The sequence below is a fragment of the Herpailurus yagouaroundi genome, unplaced genomic scaffold (assembly GCF_014898765.1).
Source record: "Herpailurus yagouaroundi ecotype Mexico unplaced genomic scaffold, PumYag 246, whole genome shotgun sequence".
In the NCBI taxonomy this organism is placed as follows: domain Eukaryota; kingdom Metazoa; phylum Chordata; class Mammalia; order Carnivora; family Felidae; genus Herpailurus; species Herpailurus yagouaroundi.
The window spans coordinates 3197125-3219710 of NW_024412463.1; the positions used below are offsets into that span (position 1 = coordinate 3197125).

At 46.5% G+C, this 22586-nt stretch overlaps 1 long non-coding RNA gene across 1 annotated transcript in view; it reads left to right on the forward strand.

Moving 5' to 3' along the window:
- The first annotated feature begins 3601 nt into the window (after nt 1-3601).
- Nucleotides 3602-22586, forward strand: part of LOC121019905 (uncharacterized) — a 393836-nt gene continuing 374851 nt past the window's right edge. Inside the window, exons 1-2 of the long non-coding RNA XR_005785807.1 lie at nt 3602-3918; nt 4553-4691. This is a non-coding gene — a long non-coding RNA (uncharacterized LOC121019905). The remainder of the gene's footprint in view (nt 3919-4552; nt 4692-22586) is intronic.

Sequence of the window (22586 nt, forward strand, 5' to 3'; positions counted from 1 at the left end):
CAGCCAAATCTAAAAAGTTTATAAAGAGGCCCTGACTGGGCTCAGTCACGTGCCTGTGTTCTCACTATCACATCACTATCTCACGGTTATGTCCTTGGAGCAGACCCTGGGAGCAGGGACGGCAAGCAGAACCCGTATTCCAAGGACAGGGGAGGGGCCGAGGAGCCCCCGAGTTCCCTGGGACCGGCGCACGGGTCACCCGGTGGTCACGACTTTTTGATGACCTTCCCCGACCCATGCCCAAACCTCTTTGTGAGTATCCCTTTCATGGTGTGTACTATTTTTTCATTTGGTATATTGCAACTTCTTTCACCAACTCCCCTCTGTCGAACATTTCAGTTATCGCTGGACTTTCACCGTTTTAAACAAAGAGGTAATGGACGCCTTTGAGTGTGAAACATGTGAAACTTCAAAACTCTGGAAAGTTTTCAAGAAACCTACAAATACTGTTCTGCCAAAGGGGCAGCTGAGGTCAGTGAGACAGACACTTGCTTTGGGGGCACCCCAAAGTCTTAGTTACTGAGAAAAAAAATAGTATTTCGGTGCAATATTTGGAAATGAAATCTAAATGAATGCTCAAAGTCCATGATGAACAAAATGGCAACATTTTAAATAAAGGCAGGGTCAGTACAGCAGATTTTTCCTTTAGTCTTTGGCTCCAATATGGCTCGGCACATGGTCTGTTACTGCTCCAGTCCCGGCTGAGGTGGCATAATTGCGTTTGGAAGGAGGTACCTGGAACCAACTTTATTCCTATTATTGTGCTCTCCGGGAAGCTATCTGTTAGGTGTTTTCTCCTGAGAAGGGGTGCAGGGTGGTGGGTATTCACAAGGGTGCTGGCGAAGGCTGCCTGATTTCAACCCCCAACTGTGCCACTTACGTCACCAACTGGGCCAGAAAACTTCTGCTCTCTGGACCTTGCTTTCCTGATGTTCTCCATGGTGATGATGATGACCCTTCATGCCTTCCATTGCTGGGAGGACTTAGTGAGTTACGAGTGGGCCCCTTCTCCCAGCCAGGGCTTAGCTTGTGATAAAGAGTCAAGAAATCAAGTCCTTCTACAGCCAAGGTATAAGCCTGTGCCCCCAGGCTGAAGGTAGCCCACAGGTCTGCTTGCTTCCTTCCATGGGGCGTTGTTAGATTAAAACAAGAAATTAGTTGCCAGAATTGTAAAATCACCAGGTTGCACATTAAAAAAAAAAAAAAAAAAAAACTACAAAAATCAGAAGATCTGGCGACCTGCTTGGTGGTCACCTTTGGCCAGATCTGCCAACCAGTAGATTTCTTTAGATGAAATGAGTTCTCCCCGGTTCACCCCAGACCATGGCTGTCAGATTTTGAAATTAAAAATACAGAACACCAGTTACATTTGGAGATCAGATAACTGAATAATTTTTTAGTGTAAGTATATCCCACGCGACATTTGAGACATATTTACGCTAAAAAACTTATTACTTAAAGATGTCTCCTGAAATATTAAAAATGCTTCGTTTGTCTGAAATTCAAATGTAGCTGGGCATCCTGTGTTTTATCTGGCAAGCCCTCCCTGCCCCCCACACCAGCTTTACTGGTCTGTCATCCCACTTGACTTCTGTGGTCAGCGGTTCAGACCAGGCATGACTCTAGGCTATGGAGCTAAAATTCCAGGCAGAGGTAATCTCTGACAAGCTGCACGGAAGTGTGGTCACTGAAGTGCAGTTTTTAGCTGTTTAACGAACTTTCTTCAAGCTTGGGGGCCTTCTCTGCCTAGGTGTGGTGGAACAGGTGCAAGGAATAAATAAAATCTCTAAAGCTGGCTCAGCACCGCTGGGCGAGTCCCCTGGGCAGGTGCTTATGTGTGTGAGCGAAGTGAGATGAACCCCCAGCACTCGGTGAGCCTTTGTCTTTCTCTCGCCGTCGCTGGAGTGTGTTCAGATAGAGAACCAGGTCTGAAAACATCCCTGTGGAAACAGCAGCCATTTTTTTAGGACCAGGACACGAAGGATGGTGTTTTCCTTACATCAGGTTGCGAGACCTTGCCAAGGATCTCTACTTATGTCTCTGTTTGATGGAAGAGAGAGGTAGGTACCTCTAACAGGACTGCTCTGCACACGGACTGAAGATTCTATTCTCTCTCTGGCTTCCAGCAAGGGGAAACATTCAGGCCTGAGCAGGAGAGCAGAGATTAGCTAGAACAGGTGTCTCAACCTTGGCACCATTGGCCTTGGGGTTGGATACTTTTTTGGCATCGGGGGCTGTCCTGAACAATGAAGGATGTTCAGCAGCATCTCTGACCCTCACCTCCCAGATCCTGGTCCCTCCCACTCCCCACTCACCCCAGTGTGACAACCAAAAACACGTGCCCATATTTCTAAATGTCACCTGGGAGACAGATTCTCACCTAGTAGAGAACCGCTGTACTGGAAATATCACCATGAGGCTGAATTAGGGCACAGATGCCTCCAAGACCAGGGGGTAACCTCACTGTGAGAGCCAAGTTTAAGGTCATGGGGGTGGGTGGGCACCTAGAGCTGAAGTTCAGTGATGAAGGTTGTTGGCCAAGTTAACCTCTTCTGCGGGCAGAATTTGGGCTAAGAGGATCTAGTCTGTAACGATCCCAATGGACAAATTAGCTTAGTTACTGTTTGGTTTATGGTACTGGTGATTATGTATTTCACCTCTGTGCGTTTATCGCTCCTTGGATGCCTCTCTCGTTCTCTCTTCAGCCCTAATCTCTCACCCCCACAAGTGCCCTGTAGACCACTGCTTCTCAGCCAAGGTGCCCGGCCCCGCCCCCCCCGGCAACGTTTAGCAATGTCTGGAGACATGTGTGGTTGCCACAACTGAAGCATGCATGATGGGTAGAAGCCAGAGATGCCACTGAACATCCTGCAATGTGCAGCACAGCCCCCCACAGCAAAGAATTCTCTGGTCCCCAATGTTCACACTCCGGAGGCGGAGAAACCTGGCCATAGTAGGAGTGAATATATACGCTCACCTAAACAGTCCAGGAGAGCCTTCCCTACGCAGCCCAGGCACCTGGGGGTTCATGGGACTCGTCTTAAATTCACATCTGGGCATGGGTCAGTATTCAGACTCTATGGAGGGACATTTTCTCTCCTTCCCATGTTGCACTTGTGCCCAGAAATGGCAAGACCAGCAATACTGTGAGGATGTAGGTTCTTATGGAACCGTTCCCTTCTTTCTTTGGGGGTTTGGGTACTTTACGGAAGTTCACCTGGGTCTCAGATTCGTACCTGATCCTAATCTCTGATGAACACCATCAGATAAAGAGATTCTCCTAACGCGTTGAGGACAGACAGTGCAGAAGTTTAACAGGTCTGGTGAGGAGGGAAGACTACCGGCGACTTGGGGAGAAAAACAGACCAACTCAGTTTCCATACACGGCCCTTTATCACCTCAACATCATTATCAAAACACCATTTCCACTGTTTACGTGGTTGCAAAAGGGAACAGCTTTGACCACCCGTGTTTGATCGCGTTCCTGATACACCCCTCCCCCAGCACCTCGTGCCTTCTGTTCCCTTTGAAATATTATTTGGTTCCATCTTTTTTTTTTTTTTTTTTTCTTTTCCCTGCTGGGACTCTGTGTTTCTCTCTCTCTCTCTCTCTTTGTGCGTGTGTGACCACAATTGTAGTTTCAGTAAATAAAACGGCTGCTTGATAACGTGGAACGGCCCAGCGCTTAACTCTGCCCTTGGAGATCCTTTACATCAAACCAGCGATCAAAAAGTGGTGCAGATAAAATTTGTCATCAGGGATTTCCTACAAAAGAATTACAGTGGAGAAATGGCCTGATCGATACTATGGATTTTCACTGCAGGGGCTGGTGGTCCAATTGCTGTGAGACACTCACACAGATAAAAGGGCATGGCCACCACTCTGTCACAGACTGCTGACTCAGCAAAAGCTTGGCAGGTATTTATAGGCTGGAGTGATACAGAATTATCACCTTGCAGTGCCCGGCGCGTGTTCCTTCTGAGATTGCCTTCCTTTATGGGATTGCTAAATGCAGGTGAATGGAGAAATGATGGCTAACAGCTGTCAAAATGCAACAGAATGAAGTACTTAAATCTTTTTTTATCCATTAAAAGGGTAACAACCATACATATATCACGGCACAGACGTTGTAATGATATTTGGGGGCTGGTAAACGAGGGGGTAATAAACAATGCATGTTCTGATCAGAAGAGCAGAGGAAATAGACTTGGGGGTTGGGGGGGGGGGGAAGGCCGGGCTTCCCTGAAGCCTTATAATTACTTTAATGGGTGAACATTATCTAACAGAAGGAAAACAGAATTACATTTGCGTCCCAATCTTTGGGAGACCCGCTTTCCCCTTAGTTGGCATTTTGAAGGCATGGAACTATTCCCTAAAACACTTAACCAGGCTCACTGCGTTCTGAAATGACTGAATTTCGTGTATGCTAGGTTAATTAGAGCACGCGCAAGACCAGTAATTTATTGTTAAGATTCTCCAGGTGTAAGGCCTGGGGTCCGGTGAGAACTTCCCCTTGTGTGTTTCCAACCTCTGTGCTCTGGCTGAATTTCAGATGTGCCGGGGGGCGAAACTTTGAAGGCGGAGGAGCGCGGACGTAGCTTCTCTCCCACGGAGTGTGGTTATTCCCGGAGGAGAAGTCCCATCAGCCAGTCGCCGGAGCTCTGGAGTTCCTTAGCCATTACTTACGTAAGGTAGGTAATTGCCCTGATTCCCAGTTGATGTTTCCTCGAGGAACTCCTCTGGAAAAATCTTACTAGCCCCTAAAACATCCATCTTGTATTTGTCGTACTTTTTAGTTAGTGGGAATCAACTTCCAGGAAGATTTGAAATACCTCTTATGGTTCCCCTGTAGAATCCTGGCTTGTTTGAAAATATGCTGCATTGTGCCTTATACATCCCTTTCCCTAAAATATCTTACTCAGTTTTCAGTGAACCATTTTTGGTACGCTTGAACATTGAAAGAAGACTCTTTTCCTTATTCTCAATATTTAAAAAGTATTGCAAGGCAAAAAGGGAAAATATATATATAGGACGTCATCAATGACCAGGCCTCTTGACAGTAATGAATGCTCCATTTCTTGAACACCTGCGGTGAGTTAGGCCTCGTGCAGGGTGTTGAAGAAACGCGGTGAATGAAAACAGGCTTTCAAGTTAGGGAGTTTACGGAGAGGAGGACAAGGGAAGATATTTATTGAACAACTACTTTGTGCCAGGCCCCTGGCGTATGTTATAATGAAACAGCAAACAGCTACAAAATGCCAGACGGACTCGTAAGTGTTCTGTTGACTTGTCTGCTCCTCATCACAGCTCTGGGAGGCAGTGTTATTACCACGCCCGCTTCACAGGTGGAGAAACTGAGGCGTCAGAGTGGTTGAGTAATTTGGCCAAGGTCACGTGGCCAGGAAGTGGAGGAGCTGGAATATAACACAGGCTGTCTGACTCAAAGGTTCAGATTCCCAGGGTTCCCTGGTGGCTCAGTTGGCTGGGCATCCGACTTCCGCAGGGGTCATGATCTCACGGCTCATGAGTTCAAGCTTGCCATCTGGCTCTGTGCTGTCAGGGCAGAGCCTGCTTTGGGGCTTCTTCCTCCCGCCCTCTGCCCCCCACCCCTTCCTGCTTGCGCTCTCTCTCTTAGAAATAAATAAATCTTTAAAAAAAAAAAAAGGTTCAGAGTCCCTACTGCAGAGCTACCCAGCTTCTCCCTGCCTGGAAACTTTCTCCTTTTATCCTTACGAAGGTCCCACGAAGTAGGCGTTCCTTACTGAGTGACTGAGAAAATCTCACAGGCTCACGAAAAGTGAGCGTTTTGCCCGGCCAGCTACTCGCAGAGCTGGGATCTGAACCCAGGCACACCTGCCTTGACATTCCCTGCTGGTTGACTGTGTGTCATTTACAGAGGACCCACCAAGCCAGCAAGGCTCTGCTGCTTGTAACTTCAAAAAACAAAAGTCAGGGAGTGCAAGCCATAACCTGCAGTCCAGGGAAAAGAATTTAATTTCAGGAAGCATGCCACTGCCTGGAAGGAACATTAACAAGACTATTGTACCCAGATCGTCCCTGGCCAGCGTCGGGTAGGACTCAAAAATGTAACCGGCACCTTCCGGAACTGTCCATGGGGAAATCATCTTTGTGCCTGTTTGAACTGCCTTATACTGGTGGAAATCATTGCTACTATCATCACAGGATTGTTGTATGGGAGTTTACTGTCACTGGCAATAAACATAGATGAAGGGGGGGGGGAATAAGAAAACAAAAGGGAAAAATAGAAGCAAAAAAATGCACCAGAGTGAAAAAAATATCCATAAACGCGTTGTTTTTTTGTCTCTGTAGTTGCTCTGATGTGCACAAAGGAAATAGATGGAATAAAATCACATCTCAGGAACACCAACATAAATCCCCCCTTGCTTTGACAAGTACGTAATTTTCTTCAGAGATGCTCTTCACGTCTGGAGAGTTATGAGCCAATTTCATTCCCATCTGACAAATTTACAAAGAAACATTAGAGAAAAGGGATTAGGAAAGCGAGAAATCTTTATAGACTTTTTCCTCGGGCTGTATTTCCCTTCCATCTTTTGGCTCTTCCTTGAGGACCACGCATGAGCGACTCACACAGGACGGCCCCCATAACTGAGAGCTCAGCTGAGGCACAAAACGAGACATGTGCTTTCAATTAGCAAATGGTATTTACACGATTGGGGGGTGAGAGGCGGCCGGGGGCGCGGGGGCGGGAAGAGCGTTATTGACAAATATTTAGATGAAGTCTCTAAAGTATCGTGCAAAGTGGTATTTGTAAAATTTGACTTTTTTTGTGAGAAATACAGGGAGAGAGAGAGAGAGAGAGAGAGAGAGAGAGAGAGACAAGAAGGGAGGGAGGGAAAACTGAGTGGTCTAAGGGGGTTTATACTGGAGATAAGCATTCCAGAAAGATAACAATAAAGGATTGATTATCGCAAAGCATACATTTCCCCCCCTCCTGGTAGGAGCATAGGTTCTAAGAGGAACGTGGAGCTTTTTTGACCTTAAAAAAAAACTCCATTGCCAATTTCATCATACAGTGTTTAGAGTGACTGGCTGTGTACTTTGCCCAGAACTGTCCTGGTTTCTGAACTGAAGATCACGGGTCGTGGGAACCCTCGCCTCCCAGGCGAACGACGAGGGTCAGTCGGTCACCCGTACTTGATGTCGGTGGTTCCCGCCCACGTTGCGTGAGTTTTTGGCCGTTGTTAATTCTCTTCAATACTTGCAACCTTGGATTGTTCACTTTTTGGCTTTATTAACTAGCAGAGTTGGTGCGCGTGCTATGCCGCACACACACTTAAATACACATACGTATGTATTTTGGTCAGTTTGAGATTCTAGCAAGAATCTTCGATTCAGGTCACCGTGAGGGCTTAGAATTTTGATGGAAAAATCATACTAGTGCTCAGAAGTTCAGGAAATGTATTCCTTTCCTGGGGTTGAGATTAAACATAATATAATGCAGATGCTGTTGGATGCAGAGCCCAGATGACAAATGTTTTATAACAGGGACTTAGGGAACGGAGTAAAGTAAGAGATACATCGCTTCCAAGGCCTTCGTTGAGAGCCGCAAAGCACTCATAATACTGGATGTATAATTTGGCAGGAGGAAGGTGAGATATTTGTGTGTGTATTGGCATTGTATATTTTTCAGAGGGTCCAATCGGATTTATGGTGGTCTTGTTGATAATTCATTCACCTTACAAGAGAGTGAAATGGAACCTCATTTGTGTAACTAATTTCAGCTTTCTGTTCCAAAGCGTGCCCACTGCTGCCACTATTCAAGTTGTTTGCATTCTTAAAAAAAACAAAAACAAAAAACAAACCTCTATCTTTGGCAACGCTTTACTATTTTTCTTTTTTGAAAGTCACAAGAAAATCTCTATTGTTTACCTTCATGAGAAATGGCGATTTGTATTGATTGGAATGAGGTGTTTCCAGCCTTCAGAGTGCAAGAGAGACAAACATTTCCTTTGCCTGCAAAAATCCTCAAAGGTCTTGCATTTGGGGGTTCAGTTCAGGATCCCCAACCCACGTGTGGAAGTGTAATTTGGGTTTGCTCTCTCTTGAAACTCTTCCAATAAAATGCTCCCTTTGGTCTGACTGCTGAACATGAAAAGTGGTGCTTCTCTGGACAAGGAGTCTTTGTGCCCAAACTCAGAGAGAGAGGCAGTGACAAGGGGTGCCCATCAATAGAAAGTCCCAGAATGGAAGAACAGGGATGTTGTGAGGTGTCTGACCTGCCTGACCTCTAGAAAACCTGTCCCGCAGTAGGTGGGGGACATTCCATCCTCATAGAACTGATGGAACTTGTGGATGGCTCTTCACTTAACAAGGGAGCTGAAGTACAGCGTTGCCGAGAAATGAGATTGATCGTGATGAGAGAAATAAAAATTTAAAATATCCCCTGGTGGGGAAAATTTTTCTTTTTATTTCTGCATTTGAATCTTTTAAATACTGTAACTTTTGGGGGAAAGTTATTGAGACATAAAAGGAATATCTGAACTGCTTTGGAGTTTATGATAACCACAGTATAATACATTATCTTGAAAGCCTTTATAGTATGCAGTTACAAACTTCCAGGAAATCTATTAAAATGCAGCATTAATTAACATAAACTTTTTATAGTGTTACTAATATTCTGCAAACAACTAAGAGTTTAAAAGCCCTTTTTTACAGGCATTTCTTGCTGCCTATACACCATGATCAGAGTGAGTTATGGGGAACACTAACGGAAAGAGAGAAATGAATTTTCGCTGATTGTCCTGAACGGGATATTCACCTTCAGTATCTGCCTTGAATTTGCACAAGTGTAAAGACAAAACTTGCCAGTTTGCCTCGTACTTTCTATATGCTTAGGCACCTGATCATAGGCAACACGCTGATGTTTCACTCGCCATTCTTCCAAGTGATGGTAAATAGCATCTCTGAAACAACTTTCGACGTGAAAGCAGCTCCTTGAACTCTGCGTGACTGAGTTTGGCCGTGTCCCCTCCCGCCACGTTGGCCATGTCACTGTCTTACCGTGCTGCAGATTCCATTTAGACACTCAGGGATATGTCAAGCGGTCACAGACACCGAAGCGGTATTTTTATTTTTTTGACGTCTGCTTCCGGGTGGCGCTGGTAAATCTCCCAAACCTGAGTCGTGACCTTTTTTAGAGGGATGTTTTTCATTTCTGTTTTGAATCCCAGAGGGGAGGAGGCATTTCGATATCTATGCCCAAAGGGCACAACTGTCTCCACGCAGGAGCGGAATGAAGATGAGCCGGCCCGGAATTACCCAGCCTTAATTACTCCCCAACTACCCATGCTTTGCTGCGTCCGCTCAGACACAGATGGGAGGGGAGGGTCCCTAGCTTGCCTCCTCTGCCAGTCCTCTGTAAATACTGCAGCTACGATTCCAGCCAACTCCTCAGTTTCCTAAGGAATTCCATGATTCCAGCTATGATTCCTTCGTTTCCCAGGTCTTTGGTGTCATCTGGGTAAGACTGACGATGTTTCAATTTTAGTTATCTTCTTCGAACGACACGCTAGCTTTACTCTTTCAAAAAAATTTTTTTTGTTTTCCCAGGTTTCTTTCTTTGGGCTGTAGAATCCTTCAAAAGTGCCTTGCCATATTTTGCTTTTCCCTCTTCCTTCACGGCCTGATTCTCAATCCGTACGGCACTAAGATTCTAACCTGCCAATCATAAAAACGCATTGTTACGCACATGCATCGTTCTCTGTGTGTGTTTCCGCCATTAAGTCTCTCGCGTGTGGATCCAACGGATATTTATTAAGTGTGTATTACATGCCAGGTGTTACGGAAGTGCCGGTGAACGTGACTGATGAGCTTGTCTCCTCGTGGGGGGCAGCCATCGCAAAGGGCGAGCCATCGAACGAATAACAGGGTGTGAAATCTGTCGAGGAAACACCCTGATGCTGTAATTGGGTGTCGCCGACGGGGCACTTGAGGCGGGGTGGCGAGGGACGTCTTCTGCAAGGTGGTCCCATCATGGCTGCAACCTGAGTGATGAGAAGAAGCTTGTGACGCGCACACCCGGGGACCAGTGTTGCCGGCAAATGGAGCGCCAGGTGCACAGGTCACGTGGGAACTCTTCTGGCGTGTTTCCGCCAGAGCGCTCAGGCTAGTGTGGCTGGTTCCGGGTGAACAGAGATGTCAGAGAGGTGGGAGATACGCAGTGTCTGTGATGATAACAGCTTCCATTGATCAAGGTGGGCACTTAGAGTGCATTACCTCTATACCTTGCAGGGAGAAGATTATTGTCACGTTTAACAGGTTCAGAGAGGTAATGTGACCCCTCCAGGGTCACACAGCTAATAAGTACCAGAGTTGGAATTGAAATGCAGATTCGTCCGGTTCCAATATTTGTACACACACACACACACACGTTGCGTACTTAACTCAATATGTGCTTGGCACTTTGTAAGAGTTGACGGTAAAATAGCGGACAAAATAAAATTCTGACCCTCGCCTCCACTAGAGGGAATCTGAGAAGAACTAACTGTAGTTTGTCAGATTGTGGAAAGTGCTGTGGAGTTGGATGAACCAGGGTAAAGACTGGAGGGGAATCCGTGGAGCTTGGGTTTCTCTCTTATGTAAGGATTTCAGAAAAGGCCTCCGTGATAAGGGCGTCCCTGAGCCCAGATGTGAAGTGACAGCAAGCCAGTGGGCTCTCCAGGAAGAGCAGTCCAGGCAGAAGAGCAGCGAGGGGAGAAAACTCTGGAACGGGCATGTGTGTGGCATGTTGGAAGAAAAGCAAGGATATCGGGGTGCTAGATTCAAGTGAACGAAGGGGAGAACAGGAAACCTGGTGAGCCATTACAAGGATGTAGGCTTTTACTCTGAGTGAGGTGGGAGTCATTGGAAAGTGTTGAACAAAAGGAGGCTGTGGTAGCAATTGTTTCTCTTTGCTTTTCTTTTTTAAGTGTATTTACTAATTAAAAAAAAATTTTTTTTAACGTTTATTGATTTTTGAGACAGAGAGAGACAGAGCATGAACAGGGTTGGGTCAGAGAGAGAGAGGGAGACACAGAATATGAAACATGTATTTACTAATTTTGAGAGAGAGAGAGAGAGAGAGAGCAAGGGAGAAGGGACAGAGAGAGAGAGAGAGAGAGACAGAATTGCAAGTAGGTTCCATGATGTCTGTGCAGAGCTGGATGAGGGACCCAAACTCATGAACCGTGATATCATGACCTGAGCTGAGATCAAGAGTCAGATGCTTAACCTACTGAGCCACCCAGGTGCCCCAGCAATTTGGTTTTCATAGGATTCGTCTGAAAACTGGGTAAAATGTAGACCATTGAGGGGGGTAAGGCAGAAGTAGAAAACCAGGTCAGGTATCGTGGTGGCTGGGAGTAGCACTGTGGCAGTGAAATGGTGAGAAGGGGGTAGACTTATGATATGTTTCAAAGTAGAGCGAACAGAATTTGCTGTTGATTGCGCGGTGAACCCTGAGAGAAAGAAGTCATGGACGGCACCACGTTCCAAACAATGAGAAGGATGAAGTTGCCATTTACCGAAAGGGACAAAAATCACGGGGCATGGGCCTATTTTGGGGGGGACAGGTAAAAGAATTTGGTATTCGCCCTCCCATCGTGTTCCACGTCTTTATTTATACTGTCACAGATACCTCTTGTTTTTGAGAAGTGGGTCAGCTGACGGGCAGACATTATTTGAGTAGAAGAGTGTCCACATTTCTCCTCTTTCTAAAAAAAAAAAACAAGTTGGGTTTAACTCAAGTGGGGGGGGGTGGGGCATATTGCTAAATTAGAAACATTAGGAACAAAATGACACGTGAACCCATACCAGTCCAACGAACCCATTTCAAGGGCAGATTCTCCCCGAGACCTGCTGGTTTGGGATTCTGGTACTAGAGCTTGGAAGAGTTGGGCATATCAAAGGGAAGTTTTGTTTTGTTTTGTTTGGCTTCTAAAAACATATCTGTAGAGGGGCGCCTGGGTGGCTCTATCGGTTGAGCGTCCGGCTTCAGCTCAGGTCACGGTCTCACAGTTCGTGGGTTCGAGCCCCACGTCGGGCTCTGTGCTGATGCCTCCGAGCCTGGAGCCTGCTTCCGATTCTGTGTCTCCTTCTCTCTGCCCCTCCCCTGCTCATGCTCTGTCTCTCTCTCTCCTTCAAAAATAAATAAAAACATTAAAAAAAAAAATTAAAAAAAAGTATCTGTAGTACATCAGCTATCTCTCCTACCCTCCTTGACTAGGTAGTTATTTGGCGGAATGACAGAAGGAATGTGTCCATTTGAGACTGGGGCAAGAACTAGCTAGAGGAGCTCCCTTTACTTCTTTGCCAGATAGATGTTGAGATTTTGTTCGTAATTCTCTTCTTGTCTTCACGGACCCAAGTCTTCACGCAGAAAGCCATTCGTGACTTCTGGAAAGGAGCCTAGGCACAAGTTTCCTGGGTTTTAGTACGGGGCTGGGGAGAGCAAGGAAGAAATGGAGAGGTACTTATGCAAAACCCAGATTGTGTTCTGCCCGTGTCTGAGGTGTGGAGGGAGCTCTTGCTGGCCGGTCTGCAAGCCGAGACTCGAAGAAAGGCCACGCTTCTCACTGAAGGGCGGTTCCTTGACGTCACCAAGGGCATCCAAGGTCAAGGTTATGAAATCTCTTGCCTAGCAGAGCATTCCCCAAGGCCTTGCATGGTGAGACGGTCTCTCACGAGGACTCAGGGCTGCTTCTGTTCTCCACGTGAGACCTGCCTGCACACGCCTTGGTGGGGCCGAGCAGCCAGAATATTCTCCCGCCACAATGTTTGGGAACTGGGAAGAACCAGGACATAGGTCAAAATAGGTGACCCCCAGTAAATTCAGCTTGCAGATCCATTTTAATTGGCCTGTGTGGCAATTATAAAGTTATGTATATTTACAAATTGCATATGTGTCCACAAATAAAAGTGGAAAAAATGTTGTTATTAAATTTTTAAAAATATTTATTTATCTTTGAGAGAGAGAGAGGGAGGGAGACACAGGATCCGCAGCAGGCTCCAGGCTCTGAGCTGTCAGCACAGAGCCCGACACGGGGCTCGAACTCACGAACCAGGAGATCGTGACCTGAGCCGAAGTCAGACGCTTAACCGACTGAGCCCCCCAGGAGCCCCCAAAATGGAAAGTTTTATGTAAAGATTCAGATTCCTGGCTTCTGAGATTTGGAGGCTCTGGCCATACAGGGCCATGTTTCTCTGGCCACAGTCGGCAGAGAAACATCCACTCATTTTATGGTCTCTCTGGTTCACTTCTGTCCCCACCCAGGCATTGTTTTACCTGCCTGCCTCTTCTGGACAGTTGGGAGAGGACCCCTGACCTCTATATATGTATGTGTAATATTGGTGGCTGTAATATATACTGCTGTAAATGCCTTCGATATCATCTTTAATTTAAAGAGCGGCCTGCCTTTCAGATAATCACCTTCAGCTTTTTAAAACCAGAATTGTTAATTACCCTGGCAGCATTTTCTTTGCTTTAGACCCGATAAAGTCACTGTTAAGGGATGTGATTATTTGGTGGGTGAATCCAAAAGGTACCCTTTCCCTTTTTTTTCCCCCCTCTCTTCTGTTCTATTTTCTCTTTGCTCACACCCTCCCTGCCAACCAGCCCAACACGCAAGAAACCCTTCAGGTGTTTAAAGGAGCTGGAAAATATTCCAGGAAATGCTGAAAGTTTGCCACGTTGTCAGAGGATAAAAGCGCGATGTTCAATCCAAAGGCTTTGTGTAGTGTTTTCCTTTTTTTTTTTTTTCTCTCAATGCAAGTTCCAAGTTAAATTTTTGGATGCTTATCTTCTCTACATTTTAATGAGAAGCCTTTGCTCAGGATTTTTTTTTTTTTAAACAAAGGCACAAAGTTTAAACCCTTTGCACAATAGCAGTGTGTATGAAGTGACATGCTGTTTTTATATTTTGAAAAACACCAGTGCTCACATAATCAGCAGGAGCAGGGATATTGGACAAGTAAATATGGAATATTTCGCTCGCAGGCAATCACTGAATCTATTAAATATGCAAACCAGGCAGCATCGTATGGATTTTTTCATTGCAGCATTTTATAGGGGTAAGTGTGTAAGGCTGGGTATATAGTCAACTTTTACGAGTCGGATCATTTTTTCCCCACTAGTTTCTGTTGTAATTACCAAGATGCTTATTGTAATTTCTGATTGATCTTCAATTGGCACAGCCTCATAACACTTTATCTTGACAATTCTCTGCCTGTGGGCCTTAGTTATGTGGTGAATGATTTATCTGTAAACCTTCGACGTACTCAGGGGTTCCACGTTCAGAGAGATCTGCTTGTGAAGCGAGGAATGCTTTAATAAAGCAAATAATCGAGGTGATTGCTGCATTTAGGAGAATTCGGCACATTGACCCTGGTGGGAGGGACCCGTTCTCCTTCATAACAAGTCTATGCATAGTTGTATATTAATTTTTCACTTTATTTCATGTCTGTCTTCCCACCGGGCTGTCATTTCTCTCAGAGCAGGAATCCCGCCTTTGGGTGTTTTTTGTTTGTTTTTTGTTTTTTGTTTTTTTTTTTTTTGTCTTTTTATTTTTTCTCTCTCTTGTTTTAATTGATATTCTTAAAAAAAAAATTTTAACGTGTGGTAAAATATCTGTAACATCAAATTTACCATGTTAGCCATTAAAAAAAAATTATTTATTTATTTTTTAGAGAGAGAGAGAAATGGTGGCGGCAGGGGAGGGGGAGGGTTAGAGGGAGAGAGAGAATCCCAAGCAGGCTCCACGCTCAGTGCGGAGCACAGAGCGCAACACGGGACTCGAACCCCCAACCCTGGGATCATGGCCTGAACTGAAATCAAAAGTCGGACGCTCAACCGACGGAGCCACCCAGGCGCCCCTGCCGCGCGAACCATTTTTAAGCATACAGTTCAGTGGTGACATTAAGCCCGTTAAGACAAGTGTCACCACTGTCTACCCCCAGAGTGTTTTCATCTTCTCACACTGAGGCTCTGCCCCCTGAAACAGTAACTCCCATTCCTGTTTCCCCCCCCCTCCCCCCGGGCCCCTGGCAACCACCCTTCTGTCGCCCGTCCTGTGAACTTGAGTGCTCTAGGTGCCACTTATGAGTGGAATCACACAGTATTTGCCCTTTTGCGACTGGCTTATCTCGTTGAGCGTTAACGCCTTCCAGGTTCATCCGTGTTGTCGCCTGCATCAGAACGTGCCTTCGTTTTTTTATAACCACATACCTGGGATCTAGCGGAGTGCTCGGATTCTAGCGGGTGACAGCAGACAACAATACGTGTTTGTCGAGGGAATGCGCGAAAGAAGGAGCAAATCGATCAGCTACCCTCAATTCCTCTTCTTGGACTCAGGACCAGAGACGCAAGTAGGTTCTCCGTGACTCTTTGAGGCATAGAAAGGAGTGACCCCCTTTCCCGGCTCGATCCCCAAGAACAACCGAGATACTTTTCGGCATGTGAAAACGCCACCATTTCCTCCTTGCGTGTGTTGCTTAAATCCAACGTACAAAACACAAGTCGGTGGCATATTTTCTTGGGCTTGTAATTTGGGTTGCTTGCTGCTTGCTGCTAATTAACCAGTTGGCGATGTACTCTCTTTTCATCTGCCTCTGAGCTTGTCAGGAGTCACTGACAAGCCCAGTGAAACTGGGGGGCACTCCGATAATTAAGGTTTGGAGGGCTTCTTGCTGACCCCATCACGTACCAATCGCTTTCTCTGCCTCGACTGATGGGTGGCTGACATATGACAAAACAGTGGCCCTTCTTTCATATACACAGCAGCAGGACACTTTCCCACCTTTTAATGGCTGAGCGAATTTCATCCCCAGCAACTCTGACAAAATGAAAGTGTATTGTCAAAGTTGTTTGTGAAGATGACTGTGTTTAGAAAGAAAAGTCTTGATACGTTCAGAGTGCTCTCTCTTCACACACACACACACACACACACACACACACGAGTCTGTATTCTTAGCATCGAAATGCAAAATGTAAACTGTACAAAGTTTTATTTGAATATTTAAATGGTATAAGGAGAAATGGCTTGGTGTTCTGGATTCTTCTGCAACATTACACTTACAGTCACTTGAGCCTGGTTCTTATCTTTAAAGAAACGAGATTGATAAAAGGGTGTCCAGTAGTTTCCTTAAAACTGGTAAGATCTTCACGTGCAGACTCTGAATCTGTAGCATAAAATCATCAAAGAGTCGCAAGTCATGTGTTGGGGGGGAGGGGCTCTCTATTCCCCTACTGATGTTTACCTTATGTTTCCCTGCATCTTGCATTTCTTTATTTTTTCTTAGAAAGAGACAGAGAGAGAGAGAGAGAGAGAGAGAGGGAGAGAGAGAGCAGAGGCTCTGTCAGTGCAGGGCCTGATGAGGAGTTTGCTCCCGCAAACCGTGAGATCATGACCTGCGCCGAAATCAAGAAGCGTCAGAAGCTTACCTGACTGAGCCACCCAGGTGCCCCTGTATTCATCTTCTATCCACATGTTCGTTCATTCATTCATTCAATAGACATCTCTGTTAGTAAAGTTGGTGGCACAGGGGACAGATACAGGCACTGAGACAGAGTTTAGGGTTCGAGATGTTTATTTGGAAGCAACATCTGCTAAGGGGAGAGTGGGAAGCACGTTTGGACGGAAGGAGTAGTGGAGTTGTGAGGTCAGTTTACAAAGACCTGGCCAACTGTGTGGGGAGCTCTGGAGCATGCGTTGTCCCTCGGAGAATCATGCGTTGGGCCAAAATGGCGGGGATTTATGGCAACGCTTTGCTTGGTCACTGCTAGCAGGCTGCCCGGGCAGGGCATGACCTCGAGGAGACAGCTTTCTGCACACGTAGACCCTGAAGGAGCAGCTCTCTGGCTCTCTGGTGACTGCACTCCTGAAGCTGGGCGGCGAATCCTTTGGTGAAGGGAAACCTAGGTGGGACGTCTCTGTGTCCGCCATTGGTGACGAAGAGGCAAGGAGAATAACTCTGTTCGGTGACGTAGTCTCTAGAGGCTGACTTTCTAGCTTTGATTTCTGGGCCAGTCGCTCCTCGAATGAGTGACCCTGCCTGGTTATTTGTCTTCTTCGCGGGTCAGTGTTCTTATCCATATTATGGTGTTAATGATACCCACCTAGCAAGGTAATTTGAAAACATGGCGCAAAAAAATGGACTGGAGGCACTTAGGGGGCACTTAATAAAGGTTAGTTGTCACCATTCACACAGTAACAATATTCCATATAATATGGAATGAAAAGGTGTAATATTAAGTAATATCACAAAAAGAAATGGAGTCTTCATTTGCTTCTATGTAGGAACAAACACGCTGGGATGATGTTCGTGAGGAAAAGGGCAGTTTTATCTACGCCGTAGATAACACAGATAAAAATTTTATTCCTCTGGGTTTGAGGACCATCCTTGCCTCCTCGATCGCAGGGCAAAAATACATTTGTTTGTGTCCTGTGTGCATTTTTCGGCCCCGTCAGAGCAGCAAGAATCTTCTCTCTTGCCCTCGGGTAACATCTTTCAGGAAGAGACCCAACGAACAGATTTGTAGAAGACGATCTATTCTGGGGATGTGTTGGGCTCCACCCCGACTGCACGGGGTCTGTTTAACCCGATGATTTGGTGTCTTTTGGATCTCAGAGGGGTTCTCGAGGACCGCGCTGACAAGTTCAAGAGTGAAGGCAGAACACCGAGATTAAGCAAGGTTGGTTACATTTGTAAATGAGAAAGGCTCAGAGCTTTGTTTGAACAAATTGAAGCAATAGATCTTAGGTGAGCTAGAATTCTAGCAGCACTGCAAAATTGCTGTGAAAAAACCCCCCATCGGTGACTGTTACGGTCCTGGAATTAACAGCCCTACTGTGTGTTGACTACGAAGACCGTCGCTGTTTTGGTGTTTGTTTTTTTCCTTTCCGTCTCCATTCCCCCTTGTGGTAATAAAACCCACTCTCTGCGTAAGTTAGGATTATGGTCTGCTTTGCCCAGGCCCCTCAAAATGGTAACTTAAAAAAACGGGATTTTATTTCGGCTTCACAGAAGTAAAAGCCCAAACCGATCGGGTGATCCTGCTCTGTTAGGAACCTTGGGTCCTTCCGTCCCATTGCTTTCTATTATGATGATGCTCTATTGTCCGCAGGACCCGAGATCGCCATTGTTGCGGCTGTATTCCAGCCAGGAGGGAGGGAGAAAGGGGGTGGCCCTCCCTTCCTTTTTTAAGGGCACGATATGCTACTTGTACATGATCACTTCTGTTGACACATTAGTTAATCACGTGGCCCCAACCACCTGCAGGCAAGACTGGGGAATAGGGACTTCGTGTGGCCACGTGTTCGGCTAGAAAGCCTATGACTATGGAAGGCAGGTTGGAGAGTGTCGTGTGTCATTGCTCTCAGACTTCCTTGGGGAAAACTGCTTCCCCGACTCTCCCAGAGTATGTGGTTGGTGTGGGGCCATTCCTACCTCTGGTTTCCAGCAGTGGGCAAGTGACCCACTTGGTCCGTCCAGGCACCCCATCACCGTGACTGCAGAGGTTAGTGTACAGTTGTCCGGGCAACCCAAGTGGGGCCAAAGAGGTTCGGTCCTGGGTCCTCCCTCCAACTAGTGGTGAAGAGACTGCTCGTCCTTCTGGGGTGGTTTTGTTGGTTGAGTGTGGAATCCTAGGATTGCTTCTGATAGTTTTGCCTCCTCTTGGGACTGTGAAGCCAATACAGAGAAAGCAGAGCAAATGGACTGCTCATGACATCGTTAGGGCGTCACCATATCTTGGTCCAAGCCATGGACATTTCTGCCTCAAGTTTATAGTGGCCTCCTCCCTGGTGTCCCTGTCTTCCTGCCTCCGTGTCTCTGTAACTCTACGTCCACCTGTCTGCCTATCTGCCGAATGTTCGTAATATAGATCCAAACAGCCTCCCGAATCCTTTGGAACCCAAGTCAGGTGTTGTACTCAAAACCTCCAGTGGCCTTTCCTCTCCCCTCTGGCTTCAGTCCTTGCAGTGGTCCCTGAGGCCCTCCACCTGCCTTCCCTTTGTGACTATGACCTCACTTCCTAACACCTTCCCTCCCTCTTCTGCTCCAGACACAGTGGTCTCCTTACTGTTCTCTCACAGGCTCTGCATGTTCCTGCCTCAGGGCATTTGCTCCTGCTGTTCCTTTGGCCCAGGAATTCCCCCTCACCCCCACCCCCAGTTACAGGCTGGGCTTGCCCCCTCTTGTCCTTCTGAGCTTTGTTCCCCTGAGGCTTTTTCTCCATGAGCTCCTCTCTGCCTTCCCTTTTGCCCCACATGCCTAGACCTCTGGGAACTGCTTCCTAATGCGAGAGCCGCCTTTTCTTGACCTAAGGGATTTTTCTTCCCCTCTGTGAGGGATAGGGCAGACGTTCTGGGGGAGGTAACAGCTCTGAGAGCAACCATAGCCAGTGGCTGATGAAGTGGTGTGGATAAGTACCATAGGCTCCTTCACTTCTGGGGCAGGATGACCGAGGCATGCTGTGTATAGTGGCCCAGAGGGCCCAGCGGGCCATGAGTCCCACTTGCTTACAACCATATTGGCCGCCTTCCCTTGACAGTCTCACCTTCTCACTCCCCTCCTGTGCTTCCCCCCTCCCAAACAACCTGCTTACACTTAAAATCCTCATCTCAGGGTCTGCTTCTGTGGGAACTCGGCTAATGACATCCTTTGTCCTGCTCTGTTTTGTCCATAGCACTCATCACTGACTTCTTTGTCTCAGTCGTTTTGTGTGGTCTTCAGATCGCACGTCAGCACCCCCTGGCAGGTTGTGAGAAGGGCAGCTTCTCGGTGATTCTCTAACTTTGACTTGTGTCAGAATCACCTGGAAGGTTTCTCAGACCGCACATTTCTGGGCTTCCCCTTCTGAGTGCGTGATTCGTTAGGACGGGAGGGAAGGCCCAGATGTGGCATTTCTGAAAATGTGCCCAGGGGACGCTAATGTGGTTGACCCATGGGCCACGCTTTGGGATCCAGTGGTTCTATGGTACTATTTCTTTTTATTCATTGTCTGCCTCTCCCCGCCGGAATGCAAGCTGTGTGGTGGCAAGGATTTTAATCTCTTGAATTCGCTGTATTCCCAACACCTAGGTCAGTGCCTGGGACAGGTGTAGTCAGCACCTGAGTTACACATTTTTTTGTTTTTGTTTTTTTAATGTTTATTTACTAATTTTGAGAGACAGAGACAAAGCATGAGCAGGGAAGGAGCAGAGAGAGAGACACAGAATCCGAAACAGGCTCCAGGCTCCGAGCTGTCAGCACAGAGCCTGACGCGGGGCTCGAACTCACAAACCGTGAGATCATGACCTGAGCCGAAGCCAGACACTCAACCGACTGAGCCCCCCAGGCGCCCCGAGTTACACGTTTTGAAAACACATACCTCAGGCACAGATGAAATTTACTTAACCAAAGAAATGTTTAGAATTGACTATCAGCCTCTGGCTTGTTAACCCGTTCTCTGGTCTTCATGACTCGTATTTTAGCTTTGTCTCTCCGTAGCATAAACAAGTCTTACAACAGTCTTATATCTATTATAATTGCGGTTATTAACCAACATTTATTGCATACCACATAGATGCCAGTCACCATGTTAGCCACGTCAATGCGTTGTCTAGTTCACTCCCTGTATTAACTCTAGGAGGTAGGTACTATTTAATCTCCATTTTACCGACGAGGAGACTGGGGCTCGGAAAGCTTCATGGACTTGCCCAGTTTTACGCTACGAGGTGGTAGGAGATGTCAGAATTCAAGCTCGGGTCTGACTTCAAGTCTGTATGCTGCCCCCCGGGGTTCCCCTGTTAAACTTCTTCCGGTGCCTTCTTGCTAGTTGACCCACGTGGCTCTCCATAGCTGAGTCCGCACATGTAACTTGGCCAAAGAGTTGACTGGCGCTGGTTGAGTCACATTTCCAGATACTAAATGCTGATGCTCATGGCCCTAATTGGAGCAGACGTGTAGGTCCAACTCATAGGTCCTCTTAATATAACTCCATGCATAGGTTTTCCAGACAAGATTTTAAAAAAAAAAAAAATTTTTTTTCAACGTTTATTTATTTTTTTTGGGACAGAGAGAGACAGAGCATGAATGGGGGAGGGGCAGAGAGAGAGGGAGACACAGAATCGGAAACAGGCTCCAGACTCTGAGCCATCAGCCCAGAGCCTGACGTGGGGCTCGAACCCACGGACCGCGAGATCGTGACCTGGCTGAAGTCGGACGCTTAACCGACTGCGCCACCCAAGCGCCCCCAGACAAGATTTTTTTAATGCCTCATATGTGGCTCTTTGTTCCCGTATATGTGTAGAGTGAAATTTTGGGCAGTCAGGTAGAGCGTTGGTTAACCGTGTGTGTGTGTGTGTGTGTGGGGGGGGGCGTGTCGCTCTCAAGGTAATTTGAATTCATTACTACCCTCAGGCCCAGCACCTCATGCATTGTCATTGACTAGCAGTAGATCGACCTTTGAGGACCGTGTTCTAGTTGTGTCCTCATGTCTCCCATGGCCAGTGTCAAGAACTCTGCCTTCATTTATTTGCTCTCTTACCCCATCCCTTTCTATTCAGGCCCTTCTTCTTATGCTGAAACTTTTGCGTTCACCCCGCCTTTCTGTCTTCATCAGAGAATGTCTGCATTACGAAGATTGAGAAACGGGGATTGTTTGTATAATCACAACAATTGTACATAAAAGATGTCAATTCTTTTGCCTTTTTTTTTTTTTTTGAAGATGACGTCTCTATCATCAGTTGACTCTCTTGTCTCCTGTGGATTTTGTATCACATAGGCATGACTATTTCTGTATTTTAACGTACATTTCCATTTAAGTGTAGAAAAAGTAGTTTGTATCTCCTCCATGTCGGTCAAATGGCCTTCTGCTAATGATGTAATTAGTGAAACTATACAAGACAAAGGGGGAGATCTTTCAGTTTTACAAAGTCAATGAAGTGGCAAAATGTGCCACGTTTGCTGTGTGTGCGAAATATTTTCCCGAGCTCTACTGTAGTAATGTGTTTTTTGAGCAGCTACTGTAGTTGCTGAAACTAAATTATAATGATTTGATGACTGTGTGCAAGATGAATTTGCTGAAATACGGCCTCCTCGGTGGCTGTCATCTTTGGTTTGGGATGCGAACAGGCTCTCTGTCACCCGTGGTCACAGCCAGAATGTATTCTGGCCTGGAAATTTCCTTACCCAGCCTCCCTCTGTCTGCTACCTTGTCCCCAGAGTCTCCCCACAGTTTTTTCTTCCAGAATTCTGTTTCCCGGCAAACAGATTCTGCTAAATTTTTTACCAGCTTTGAGAATTGTTTTCTTCCTTTCTCACCTCAGCTGAATACCCGAGGTCACCACTTGGTCAGGGGGAGGTGTTCTCTCTGTCTCCTCCATATCGTTCTTGGTTGGGAAGGTAGGTGGGTGATATCTCACTCACTGATGTATCTTTCAGATGGTTTTTCCTACTCCCTCATGTCAAACTTTCTGTTCATTTGAGGTTCATTCCCTTTACCTGTGTCAACCTCTACCCATCCCAGGGTTTGTTGGAGCTGGCTTGTACTGGCTCCGCAGGGCTAATGGGGATCAACTTTTCCCACC